Genomic DNA, 13400 nt, shown 5'->3' with positions numbered 1-13400 from the left:
GAGGTGCTTGCATGATAAGGTACCCCATAAATTATGCTGTATAACTTCATACAGCTTAGCCATTAATCATAAATGTTAAACTTTTCATTTCTTTTCTTTTCTTTTGGCATTGAGCAGAAAAGTCTTGGAAACATAAAGGAAACAGGTCAGGATAAGCTGCCAGTACTATTTATTTCACTTTAAAGAGTTGCCTTGGATCATAAAAACGTGTCAGATTCATAGTTCCCAACATCACTAACTGTCCTAGGTTTGAGCAAAAGTTCTCTAAAACGTTTACTAAAAAATTACTTAGTTGTTTCATGAAATGTTCAGTATACAACCTAGAATAATTTTAAAAATCATTTCTAAATTAAGCTTTTCTTTCACCTTCTATTTTCATGAAATCTCTTGAACATATAAAATTGAAACTCATTGTCCTTCCACTGGTGAATTGTTTAATATCCATAGTATTTCAAGCAGATTATTTTTAATGTTACCTTTCTGCTAACCTTGGGAGAGAGTGTGGCACGTTTTAAATTCTTAAGAAGATATATAGGCTCTATCATGAAAGGAGCTCTGGTATCGTACTGGTTATGAATTGGGCTGTGAACCTCAAGATCAGCAGTTCAAAACTACCAGCTGTTCTGCGGGAGAAAGATGAGGCTTTCTGCTCGCGTAAAGATTTATAGCCTCGGAAAACCTGTACAGGGTCGCTGTGAGTCGAAAGCAACTACACGGCACATCACCACCACCATTTTCCATTTTAGATTCACAGTAGAAGTCTGAAATGGAAAATAGATATAAACAAAAATTTTAATTACCCTAACATAAGGATAAGTTTGATGGAAAGGAATAAAAGCTATGAGAGGAAAAAGATTTTGGTGAAGGATAATACAGAACTTACGGTGTAATAGTTATGCCCTAGGCTTTAGAAGAATGAAACTATTAAAGACAACCCCAGTGATTTTTATATACAATGTTAATTATTTAGTTGTGAAACCAAATTCTTGTTTGTATTGGGTCGTGATTTCATAATTTAGATAATATCTTAATGAAACAATGTTAAATATCTTGGTTGTTATTCAGTTATATAATATGATGGGCATCCTGGTGTGACACTGTGGGCTAATGCATCAGACAGCAAAGTCACTTGAACTACAAGGTCAGTAGTTTAAACTTACCAGGTGCTCCTTGGAAACTCTATACAGGGTCGCTATGGGTCAGAATTGACTCGATGGCACTTAACAACAACAAATATAATATGACAAGTTCTTGCTTGTTATTTTCTATATTACATATATATATAAAATAAACATGTCAGGACACAGGTTTTAATTACTTCATGATGTTTCTTTGGTTTCTTTATTGCTTGCTGTGTTGTTTAATAGATAAAATATTACCAAGGAAAGGAATCCCATATGCCCTAAGGAACTAGGACTTGAATTTTACCACACCAAACATAAATGCAGGATATCCACAGAGAATAAAAGCACAGCAATATACCACTTATTTTTCTCATAGTGCTACTTTGAAAGGAAAAAGTGAGGAGAAAGTCATCTTCTGTGACAGGAATTTTGTATATTTTTAAACAGGTAATGAGAGAGAGAAAAAAGTCACAGGTGATGCAATAATATGAAATATACAGAAGTTTTGAAGTTGTAAAAATTATTAGGAAAGTAAGAATGGTGATCACCAAAGGAAAAGAAATGTTGTATACCTCAGACATACTGATTTTGGAGACTGTAAAGTGGAGACCTGGTAGCATAGTGGATTATGAGCTGGATTGCTAAGTGCAAGGTCAGCTGTGTGAATCTGCCAGTTGCTCTGTGAGAAAGAGAAGGTTTTCTCCTCCCATAAAGATTTACAGCCTCCAAAACCCTATACAGTTTCACTGTGAGATAAAACCAACTTGAGAACACACAACCACTACCAATGGGGAGACCAGAGAGCAAAAGTTGCAAGGAAAAATGGAAGAAAAAATCTGCATGACATAGACAAGCCCTTTTCATTGCAAAAATCAAGTTTTACTCCCTATCAAAATGAAGGACATTTTGTGCAATAAATAAAACAATCCAATATAGAGCAAAAGACAGAGGGTGTGTGGATGACAGTGTTTGTTTGTGGTTCTTTAATTGGGTCTCCCCATATCCAGTACAAGCGTCTCTGTGAGTGGGTCAGAGGTGCTGTTTCCAAGAGAGGCCTGGCTGCTGATGCCTACCATTACTGCCAGATCCTCTGACCAGTAAACCAGGAAATACTCTCACTGGAGGCTTGAGATTTCCATCAGCAAGTAAGGCTCTTGCTGCTATAGATTACTTCATCTTCCAACACAGAATCTATTCCATTATTGACACTGGGCAGCACAGGTTTCCCAGAACACACGGTTCACTCCTATATATACTGCTATGCATACATTGTTTCTTGATGTTAATCTCAGTTCAAGTATCTAAATGAGGTGAGAATATATGAACATGAATACTTTTCATTCAAGCTGTAGATGATACGATTTTGCTCAGCAATCATAACATGTCAAGCTCTATGTTTTTTACAAATGAAGTCCCATTACTAATTTTTTACCATTAATGTTCCTCTGTTGCTTATCAATTGGCAGTAGGAGCTCTGGTAGCATAGTGGTCAAGATCGGCAGTTCAAAACTACCAGCTGTTCCGCGGGAGAAAGATGAGGCATTCTATTCCTGTAAAGATTTACAGCCTCAGAAAACTTGTACAGGGTCACTATGAGTTGGAACCGACTCCACGGTACTTAACAACAACAACTGGCAGTGATTGTATGACTTGAAGAACCATTTTCTTATTCCCTCATTTTGTTCTAACTCAAAATTAAGGTAATTTGTTTACAGTGGCTATGGATTGGAAACACCATTCTCAATAGTTTGAATGCATTATATGCACTGTCACAATTCTTTGACACAGAAGAACATGAATAAGGATCAGAAGTGTGACCTTTTCTCTCAGGATGTTTAAGAAATAATGTAGACTATCTTAAGTAAATATGAATCTATTCCTGAATTTATGATGGCCATTCTAATTCTTGACATTGAGATGCAATCCATATCGAAGGCTGTGCTCTTTAATCTTCATAAGTAAATATTTCAAGTCCTCTTCACTTTCAGCGATCAAGGTTGTATCATCTGCATATCGCAGGTTGTTAATGAGTCTTCCTCCAATCCTGATGCCACGTTTTTCTTCATAGAACCCAGCTTCTCGTATTATTTGCTCAGCATACAAGTTGAACAAGTATGGTGAAAGAATACAACCCTGTCTCACACCTTTCCCAATTTTAAAACTTTCAGTGTTCCCATGTTCTGTTCGAACAACTGCTTCTTGGTCTAGGTACAGATTTCTTAGAAGTACAATTAAGTGTTCTGGAATACTCATACTTCTCAATGTTGTCCATAGCTTGTCATGATCCACACAATCAAAAGCCTTTGCGTAGTCAATAAAGCACAGGTAAACATCCTTCTGATATTCTCTGCTTTCAGCCAAGATCCATCGGACATCAGCAATGATATCTCTTGTTCCACGGCCTCTTCTGAATCCAGCTTGAACCTCTGGAAGTTCTCTGTCAATGTATGACTGTAGCCGTTTCTGTATTACCTTGAGCAAAACTTTGCTTGCTTGCTCAATGTCAAGAAAACAAAAATCCTCACCACTGGACCAATAAACAACATTCTTATCAATGGAGAAAGGATTGAAGTTGTCAAGGACTTCATTCTTCTTGGATCAACTATCAACACTCGCGGAAGTAGCAGTCAAGAGATCAGACGACATATTGCACTGGGCAAATCAGCTGCACAGGAACTTTTTAAAGTATTGAAGAGCAGAGATGTCAGCTTGAGGACTAGGGTGCGCCTGACCCAGGCCATTGTGTTTTCAATAGCCTCATATGGATGCGAAAGCTGGACAGTGAATAAAGAGGATCGTAGAAGAATTGATGCCTTTGAGTTGTGGTGTTGGAGGAGAATACTGAGGGTGCCATGGACTGCCAAAAGAACCAATAGATCTGTTTTGGAAGAAGTGCAGCCAGAGTGCTCCTTGGAGGCCAGGATGGCTAAGCTTCGTCTCTCCTACTTTGGACATGTAGTCCGGAGGAAACAATCGTTGGAGAAGGATGTCATGCTGGGTAGGGTGGAGGGTCAGAGAAAAAGAGGAAGACCTCCAACGAGATGGATCGGCCAGGTGGCATCATTGATGGACTCGGGGGTGGCAGCGGTGGTGAGGTTGGCCCAGGATCGAACATTGTTTCGTTCTGCTGTGCATGGAGTCGCTATGAGTCGGTTCCGACTCGATGGCACCTGACAACAACAACAACAACAACATTCTAATTCTGGCTACATCTGGTGACACTGTTATAATTCAAGACCTTATCATATATTGCTGCTCTATTAGACTTCTGGATGGTGTAGCACTGTGGGTTAATGTGCTGGACTGCAAGGTCAGTTTGAACCACAAGGTTGGTAGTTCAAGCTCAGTAGCCACTACCTGGAATCCCTATACAGTGTTGCTATGAGTCAGAACAGACTCGATGGCACTTAACAACAAAAACAACTAGGCTTCTATTATACCACGAAACACACGAAATTCCTTGGAACTTCTCTTTTAACACCAGGAAAGTTCTGGTAACCATATTTCTACTTCAGTATAATGGTTAAAGGAACAGATTTTGCGATATATGGGTTTCATTTGAAAGCTCAATGTCACTTCCTAGCTTTAAAATTTACCTGGCTTTGCCTCCTCAAATTTTTAGGAAAGCCCTATTTTTCTGAACAGTAAAATGTGGGATAGTAACGTTCATGTCACATATTTCTCTTAATAATTAATGAGGTAATATAAGGACTTCAAAAAGTATGTAGAAAAAAATCCATTATCTTTTCATTTCATTTTCTCATGAACTCTTTGAAGCTACCTTGTAGATTTAAACTACTTAACAGGTTTCAATAAAAAATAGCTGTCTTCAAGCCTTTTTTTTTTTTTAAGTTGTATCTCTTTTACTTCAATCATCTGTACTTTGTAGATTTCAGAATACATATCCTGCATATATTTCATTAAATTTATATCCAAATGTTATATTGGAAATGATACTGCCATTTGTTTTGTGTTTTCTTTTTACAAGTTTTTTTGTAATTGTTGACAATAGGCGTAGGAACATAACATCAATTCAATAGTTTCTACATGTGCAATTCCATACATTCTTGATTACATTCTTCAAGCTTTACACTCACTCTGAGTTATTCCTCCACATTAACATCAAAACCTTGCCCCTGGGAAGCAGGGCACTTAGTTCTGTGGGGCTGTGGGTAGCTTGGGTGTAGGTACATTATATTGGCCATCAGGCTCTTGGAGTAGTCACTGTTGCCTTCTGCTACCCTCGCCATGTTTGTCGCCTGGTCTGAATATGACAGAAGCATGAATACTTTTTATCCTGAAGAAAGATTATTCAAGTGGAGTATGTCTTTGAAACTATAAAGCTTGGTTCTACAACTAATGAGATCCAGAAAACAGGAGGTATATGTCTAACCGTGGACAAAAGGATTACCTCCCCACTCATGGATCCCAGCAGCATTGAGAAAATTGTAGAAATTTATACTCATATATGTTTTGCCATGAGTGGGCTAATTGCTGAAACTAAAACTTCAATTGATAAAACCAGAGTGGAGATACAGACCCATTGGTTCACCAACAATGAAATAGTAACAGTGGAGAGTGTGACCCATGCTTTATCCAATCTGTTTTTATAGGGTATCTATAAAACTGACTCAATGGCACATAACAACAATAACAGCCTGGGCAAAATATTGAATAATGCAGGAAGCATCAAAAGAAGATGGAAGGAATACAAAGTCACTATATCAAAAAGAAATGGTCTATGTTCAATCATTTCAAGAGGTACCATATTATCAAGAGCCAATGATCCTAAAGGAAGTAGTCCAATGTGAATTGAAGGCATTGGCAAAAAAACCAATGCTCCTGGAATCGATGGAATATAAATGGAAATCTTTCAACAAATTGATGAGACACTTCAGGCACTCACTCAACTGTGCCAAGAAATTTGGAAGACAGCTACCTAGCCAATTGACTGGAAGAGATCCATATTTGTGCCCATTCCAAAGAGAAATTATCTAACTTAATGCAGAAATCATCAGACTATATCATTGATCTCTCATGTGAGTGAAGTTTTACTAAAGATAATACAAAACGGCTGTGACCATACATTGACAGAAAAATTCCATAGGTTCAAGCAAGATTCAGAAGAGGACATGGAATGAGGCATAGCATTGCTGATGTTAGATGAATCTTGGCTAAGAGCAGAGAATATCAGAAAGATGTTTACCGTCACTGACTATGCAAAGGCTTTCAACTGTGTGGGTCATGACAAGCTATGGATGACACTATAGAGAATAAGTATTCTTGAACACTTCATTGTGCTCATGAGTAACCTGTACATAGACCAAAAGGCAGTTGTTTGGACTCAACAAGGGAACTCTGAGTGGTTTTAAATTAGGAAAGGTGTGCACCAGGGTCTTATTCTTTCACCATATTTATCCAATCTATATGCTGAGCAAATAATGCAGGAAGCCAGAGGATATGAAGAAAAATGTAGTATCAGGATTAGAGGAAGATTCATTAACAACCTGGGACATGCAGATGATACACCCTTGCTTGCTGAAAGTGAAGAGGTTTAAAATATTTTCTGGTGAAATCAAAGACCACAGCCTTCTGTATGGGTTGCATCTCATTGTAAAGAAAACAAAAATCCTCACCAATGGACCAATAAATGACATTCATATAAATGGAGAAAATATTTTGAAATTGTCAATGATTTCCCTTTGCTTGGATCAATGATCAATACTGAGGAAATCAAATGACGTATTGCACTGGACAAATCTGCTGCACAAGACCTCTTTAAAGTGTTGAAGAGCAAAGATGTAAGTTTGAGGACTAAGGTGAACCTGATGCAAGCCATGGAATTTTTAATAACCTCATATGTTTGCAAAAGTTTGACAGTGAATAAGGAAGACTGTAGAAGAAATGATGTATTTGAGTTATGGTGTTGGAGGAGAATATTGAAAGTACCATGAACTGTCAAAAGGACAAATAGATCTGTATTGGAAGAAATACAGCAGGATGCTCCTTGGAAGGCAGAATGGCCAGTCTTCCTCTTTCATTCTTCAGATAGTTTGTTAGGAGGGACCAGTCACTGGAGACAGATATCATGTTTGGTATAGTGAAGGGTCAGAGAAAAAAAGGAAGCCCTCCAACAAGATGGATTGGCACAGTGGCAGCATTAATGGGCTCAAATATAGCAACAATTGTGAGGTTGGCCCAGGATCAAGCAGCATTTTGTTCTGTAGTGCATAGGGTTGCTATGAGTCAGTACCAACTCGATGGTACCTAACAACAACAACAACTCTGCTTAGTATTGACTGGTATTTTAGGAGACTGTAAGTGGCCATCTAAAGCGCAAATTGATCTCACATGTCTGGAGCAAAGAAGAGTGAAGAAAACCAAAGGCAGATGGAGAACAACTGAAATCTAACTTCCACAACCCTGAGAATCCAGGAACTAGATGGTGCCAAGCTATCAGTGCTGACCAGTCTGAAAGGGATTCCAACAGAAGGTCCTGAATGGGATAGGAAAAAATGTGGAATATAACTCAAAATAATAAGAAAGACCAGACTTACTGGCATGATAGAGAATGGTGGAAACCCCAAGACTATGGCTGTTGGGCATACTTCAAGCCTGGAACTGAACTCACCCCTTGATTCAACTCTCAACCATACAGTAAAAAGACCCAGAAGGTGAAAAATAACTCCAGGGAGGTACAGACTCCCTGGAACACCTATCCTTATGAGATCAAAGTGCAGAAAAAGAGATAAGGTTCAGAAGGCAAACAGGGATAGGAAAGAAGGATGAAGAGAAATAATACAAACCAGGAAGTAGGAAGAGTGCTGTTAACACAGTGGGGATTGAAGTAACAATAAAAATGTGTATGAATTATTGGATGGAAAACCAATTCGCTCTGTAAGCCTTCACCAAAATCACAATAAAAAGCTTTAAAAATATATATTTGCAATAAAAAAGTCAAGATACACGTACATCAAAACAAGATTCACAGTTTTATGAAGTATTAACTAACTCTAGGTGTGTAAAATGAAAAGACTTGTAAGACTAACCCATGTGGAGGAGGTCAAGTAAAGACAAAGTATTAAAGTTGAAAACTAGTCTGAATGAGATCTTTTTGTTGTGCAAATCTGCTGCACAGGAACTTTTTTAAGTATTGAAGAGCAGAGATGTCAGCTTGAGGACTAAGGTGCGCTTGACCCAGGCCATGGTGTTTTCAATAGCCTCATATGGATGCGAAAGCTGGACAGTGAATAAGGAAGATTGTAGAAGAATTGATGCCTTTGAGTTGTGGTGTTGGAGAAGAATACTGAAAGTGCCATGGCTGCCAAAAGAACCAATAGATCTGTTTTGGAAGAAGTGCAACCAGAGTGCTCCTTGGAGACCAGGATGGCTAGGCTTCGTATCTCATACTTTGGACACATTGGAGAAGGATGTCATGCTGGGTAAGGTGGAAGGTCAGAGAAAAAGAGGAATACCCCCAATGAGATGGATCAGCCAGGTGACATCATTGATGGCATCAAGTGTAGCGGCAGTAGTGAGGTTGGCCCAGGATCAGACATTGTTTCGTTCTGCTGTGCATGGGGTCATTATGAGTCGGTTCCGACTCGATGGCACCAGACAACAACAACATTCTGGTGTGGTGCTGCAAGATGATGCACTGGATCGTAAGGTCGGTTTGAAATATAAGTGGTTCAAATTCACCAGCTGTTCCTCAGAAACCCTTTACAGGGTCGTTATGAGTCAGAACATTTTTTATATTGCTAACATAAAGCTTTTATTTAAAGGTTGATTCTGGATAGAGGACAAATTTGTATTTCCAATTAATATGGAATTATATATACTCTAATTACTCAATACGTTTATTTCAAGATGAAATATTTGTTCACAGGTGGTGGTGCTGTGGGCCAGACATTAGGCTGCTAACCACAAGGTCAGTAGTTCAAACCCACCAACATCCTTGTGGGAGAAAGATGATGTTATCTGCTCCCCAAAAACTTCACAAATCTCAGAAGGTATGTACAGGGTTTCTATGAGTAGTAAGGAGTCCTGGTGTGGCACTGTAGGACAAGCACTAGACTGTAAGGTCGATTTGAACCACAAGGTCAGTGGTTCAAATTCACCAGTCACTCGTTGGGACCCTATACTGGGTCAATGTGAGTCAGAATCAACTCAGAGTCACTTAACAACTACAGGAGTAGTGGTAGACTCAATGGCAGTAGGTTTACGTTTTGGAACTCTGATTAGATAGTTGAGAGATGTTTTGTTCATTTATATTGAAATTTTACCTGGTTTGATTTGGGTTGCTATTGTCCTTTGTAGGTGCCAGCCTACCAGCTCCATCTCATAGTGACCCTATGTATAACAAAATTAAATGTTGCCCATCCTGTACCATTCTTACAAATATTGCTATGTTTGAGTCCATTGTTGAACCCACTGTGTCAGTCCATTTGTTGAGGGCCTTCCTCTTTTTTACTGACCTTCTACTTTACCAAGCACAATATCTTTCCCCAGGAATTCATCGCACCCAATGCCATATCCAAAATAAGCAAGAAAATGAAATGTCCTGAGTAAGTTGTTTTGATTACATGCTATTAATATTTCTAGTAAATCACTTTTAACAGACAACACAGCTATGCAGTAAAAGACATCTATGTAAAAGTCAAAAGCAATTTTTGAATTTCCAGTCAGAATCCACCAGCCACATGAATGACCACATATACATGGTCATCCTATGGCACTTAAGGATAAGCACTGGATTGCTAACTGCAAGGTCATTGGTTGAAACCCACCAGCTGATCCTCTGAAACCCTAGACAGGGTTGTTATGAGTCAGAACCAACTCAATAGCACTTAACAACAACTTTTCTTTTTTGAGATGCAAAACTAACTAAAGAAAGAAGCTTTGACTCTGAAAGATCTTCATTTCCATTGGAAAAAAGTGAATTTTAATGTTTGATAACTCCAATATTAATCTGTTTGACAAGGCTCTTTTTACATACTTGTTACACATACACATATGCTCACATAACTCAAAAGTTTGTTGTCAGTAATTTAAATAACATACCATTCTCTTCTTACATAAATAATTTTTTCTTCATCTACAAGCATATACAACTGATTCTTAAACTAAATAAATACATGGAAGATGCAGGTTTCCTAGTAGTTCAATAATATTTAAATCTCAAATATTTAAATGCTCACTTTTGATGCTAATCACTACTACAATGACAATAGCCAATTCCAGAATTTCTCTGCTACTTTTTAAAAATAAATATTCTCACTTTAATTTTCTGCAGCAATCATATATTGATCTTCAATCTTTGTTCCAGTGTGTGTGTAATTATATTTAAGTTGTCTAAATCATAATATTATCAAGGAATCAAGCATGCAATGTCCAAAGTAAGTTATTTTTATTAAATGTTATTAATATTTTTAATAAATCACTTCTAATAGACAATACAGTTATCTAAAAGCTTAGAATCTAAGTTTTAAATTAAAATACATCAGGAGCCAAAACTAGTTCCACAATTCTGATTCAAGATGAAGAAAAAATGTATGTATATATCTACCTACATCCTTAGACTAATAAAAACTATTAGAAAAAGAGGCTAAGAAAGACAAATTCAGCACAGTGTTAGAAAAGTAGGAAACAATCCAGAGAAAGAGCTCAAATTTGAAGAGAATTAATCTCAGTTTGTGATAAGGAATTAGCTCAATTGTTAAAAGCTGAGAGAGCAGAGAAAGGCATAATCAAGACTATCAAAGGTTTGATGTTCCCAGGAAACTCCACAGAATTCCAAACACAAATCAAATTATGACTTATTTCAGAATGAATGCTTATTTGTAAATGAGGACCTCTATCAACATAATTCTTTATCTGGCAAAGTTACAAAGAAAAGTATCAAATGACATTATTATGAGATGCTAAAATGTCAATTGAAAAATTAATGAACTAATATACTCTAAGCCACATAGTAATAAGAAGAAACTATTAGAAGAATAAAACTGCAAATTAATTCTAAGTGGTGAAACATTTTCATTATAATCATAGACAAGCAGCAATGCCCTCTATCACCATTATGTTGTTGTTGTTGTTAAGTGCCGTAGAGTCGGTTCCGACCCATAGCGACCCTATACAGGGTTTCTGAGGCTATAAATCTTTACGGGAGCAGAAAGCCTCATCTTTCTCCCACAAAGCAGCTGGTAGTTTCGAACTGGTGACCTTGTGGTTTGCAGCCCAATTCATAACCACTATGCTACCAGAGCTCCTTATATTTAAGGTCAATATGAGGTTCTTTTGTTGTTGTTAAGTACATCTAGTGGAGTGAGTTCCATATCATAACGACTCTATATAGGGTTTCCAAGGAGTGACTTGTGGATTTGAACCACTGACCTTGTAGTTCAAACCAAACTTTTGTCTAGTACTTATGTTACAGCACAATACCAGGAGGTTCTACAAATGTCATAAAAAAGAAAGTCTAACAAATATATCAATATTAGGAATGAATATATAGGATTATGTTGATCTAACTATCTAATTCTGCTGATTATATAAGGCTATATATAGAAAATCCCTAAAGTTATAGTAAGACAAAAAAAATTATTGGAATTAATAAGGAAATCTGTTAAAACTGCTGATTAAATATACATGCATGCAAATATTTAGCTTTCTGTCCCCAATTGCATTAATATATAGATGTGCAAATGGGAAAATATTCCACTATTTATATCAACAACAATAAAAGATAAAGTATATTTAAGGGACAGAGTTTATATAGAGAACTATAAAGTTTTATTGAAATATACAAGGAGGCTTTGAAAAGTTCATGGAAAAATTCCATTATCTTTTAATTACATTTTTTTCATAAACTTTTTGAAGTCCCCATGAATAAACTATCACCAAATGTGAAAAGTATACAATGTTTTTATAGGGTAAGATACAAACAACAACAACAAAAAACAAACACATTGCCAGTGGATTCTGACTCATATTGACTCTATGTAGGTTTTCCTAGATTATAAACCTTTGTGGGAGCAGACAGCCACATATTTCTCCTGTGGAACTGCTGGTGGTTTTGAACTGCTGACCTTGGAATTAGCAGCCCAACATCTAACCCACAACACCAAGATATCATAAAATATTAATTTCCTAAAATAACAAAAAATGTAACCAATTCCAAATATAATTCTATAGAGCTTCTATTGGAATACGAGTCAATATTATAACATATAGTGAAGATTAGACATCTGAAAGCAACTAAGAAAATTAGTAGGGCAGACATGTGCCAAAAGAAATGATACTTGCCACATATTAAAGTTGTTCCTGGTGGTGCAAATGGTTAAGTATCCAACTACTAGCCAAAAGATTGGAAGTTTGAACCTACCCAAAGGAGCCTCAGAGGAGAGGCCTGGTGATATGCTTTGAAAATTAACAACTTGGAGGAGTCTTCTCTGCACACATGGACATACCATGATCCTAATCAACTAGATGACAACCAAGAGCAACAACATATATTAAAACACATTTTGAAGTCATTCTAACCAAAACAGAATAATATTGATATTCCCATTACAGTCAAGTTGATTCTAACCTTATGGGATGGAGAATTACTCTGTAGGTTTTCCAAGGCTATAAATATTTAATGAAACAGACTACCAATTCCTTTTTCTGCTGAAGACCTTTCAATTAGCAGTCAAAATTGTAATTGTTGTGTCACCAGGCCTCCTAATACTGATACAGTAGTGGTGATGATTGTGTGTCATCTAGTCGGTTCTGACTCACAGTTACACTGTATAGGTTTCCAAGCTGCAACTCTTTACCAAAATAGAAAGTATGATCTTTCTTTGGCAGAGCAGCAGGTGGATTCGAATTGCTGACCTCACAGGAAGCAACTCGACACATAACAAACTATAATACCAGGGTATTGTTGTTAAGTGCTGTTGAGTCAGTTCCAACTCATTTGTTGTTGTTGTTGTTGTTAGGTGCCATCGAGTCGGTACTGACTCATAGCGACCTTATGCACAGCAGAACGAAACACTGCCCTATTCTGGGCCAACTTTACTATGGTTGCCACGCTTGAGTCCATCCTACTTGGCCAATCCTTGAGGGTCTTCCTCTTTTTCTCTGAGCCTCCACCTTACCAAACATGATATCCTTCTCCAATGACTGGTCCTTTCTGACAATGTGTCCAAAGTATGAGAGATGAAGTTTGGCCATCCTGGCCTCCAAGGAGCACTCTGGCTGCACTTCTTCCAAAATGGATCTATTGGTTCTTTT

This window comes from Chrysochloris asiatica, unplaced genomic scaffold (genome assembly GCF_000296735.1).
Source record: "Chrysochloris asiatica unplaced genomic scaffold, ChrAsi1.0 scaffold00043, whole genome shotgun sequence".
Classification (NCBI taxonomy): Eukaryota; Metazoa; Chordata; class Mammalia; order Afrosoricida; family Chrysochloridae; genus Chrysochloris; species Chrysochloris asiatica.
Note: the sequence above shows the minus strand (reverse complement) of the source record.